Here is a 1,559-nt window from a genome sequence, read left to right as displayed (position 1 = left end):
TCTGGCATCTGCTCATACCATCTGATTGTCCCTCTGACTTACAAGGAGGGGTGCCCATAATCCTGCGGAGCAGCCCCATGCACCCCGTGCATGTATAAGCAGCCTCTCCTTGGAACCATGCCTCCTCCCTCCAATGAGCAGCAGCAGTGGGACACCACCATAAGGCCGGTCATGGACCAAGATAAAAGTTTGGCTCAGCTTGTTCGCCACACCTTATCTGAGGTCGAAGTTGGATGGTGAAGTATTTGGATCCAGGCCAACACCTTGGGTGCAGTGGCTGCCTACAGAGGGAGTAGGCCTCTTCCAAACCCTGACTAAAGGTTGAGGACGGCAACTAATCAGGGCAGAGGAAGGCACCCAAAGCATTCAGCCATGGCACAACACAGATGGCCACACACAGCAATCAGCCAGGTGGCTTGGAGGTTTCACTCCCTGCGGCAGTCCAGACAGCTGCCCTTCCTGGGGAGGCCGGGTGCACTGGTGGCATAGGTCCACACAGGGACCAGTGGATGCGTTCTGTAACAGGCGATTGGGGAAAGACTTGGTGGGGTTATGGGAATAGAGCCTCCTGCGACACCCCTAGTGATGCCCTAAGAGGGCCCCAGGGTGATTCATCTTCAAGCCACCCTCAAAGCAGAAAAGAACCCAGAGCTGCTAGGAGCATTAGAAGTGGCAATGATCAATATGTCCTATAACTCACACTCATTTTTTGAGTTAACCGTGTTCTTTATCGATGCATGAACCAAGTGATCCATCATCAAGAGTCATGGGCAACTTTCATGACATCAGTCCACCTGTAAGGTGCAGGAGAGGCGGGAAGTAGGCAGTTCCATCACATGCCTGCCCAGATACCCAGGCAAGTCATCTTGAGTCTTCAAACCCCAATTCATACACATAACACCTGACAAATAGGTACTTGGCAACAAGGGACAGTCACCCATCCTACACGTCAGCCATCCGCCATGGCCAGTAGGAGTGAGTGCTCCACCACTGAGTGTCAAGAGTCTCTGCTTAGGCGACAGCCCCTAGCCATACTGCCAGGCTGTGCACCCTCCATGCATGGTGGGGAAGGTTATCCTCCACTATCAGAACAACTCAACCAACTACTACTGGAGTGAACGCATGGAACCCTGAGCAGCTAAGGCCAGCTCCCTTCTCAACCCTCAAAATGACAACTAAGGGCGACTGCTAAGGTTCACACCCAGGGCAAATCTGAGCAGCATAGCATTTTCAGCAACAGGTGCCATGAGTTCACTCATTGCCACACCACCTTCTTATGCCAGGCTAACCTGCCACCCATGGCTGGCCACTCTTTAGTCACTCGAAGCTCAGATGGGCCAGATCAGGCACAAGAAAACCCTCTATCTCTCTGGGGACCAATCCAGGGAGGCACTACAATTCAATTACCCAGATCATACTGGGGGAGCTTGGGTTCCGTCTGGAGAGGGTCTTTTGGTACATCTACACCTTCCCAGGTTATTCAGCCATGAGATGCCTGTCCTTCCCTTGCATCTTCTTTCTGAAGAGAGAAGCCCATTCCACATCCAGTCCTCACCCAA

At 52.6% G+C, this 1,559-nt stretch overlaps 1 pseudogene; it reads right to left on the bottom strand.

Annotated features, from left to right (window-relative positions):
• Positions 1–622: 622 nt before the first annotated feature.
• Positions 623–766, bottom strand: LOC144756880 (5.8S ribosomal RNA; annotated as a pseudogene).
• Positions 767–1,559: the final 793 nt, after the last annotated feature.

Source organism: Lissotriton helveticus, chromosome 5_1, assembly GCF_964261635.1.
Source record: "Lissotriton helveticus chromosome 5_1, aLisHel1.1, whole genome shotgun sequence".
NCBI lineage: Eukaryota > Metazoa > Chordata > Amphibia > Caudata > Salamandridae > Lissotriton > Lissotriton helveticus.
The sequence above is the reverse complement of the archived record's forward strand: the minus strand, read 5'-3'. Positions and strand labels throughout refer to the sequence as shown.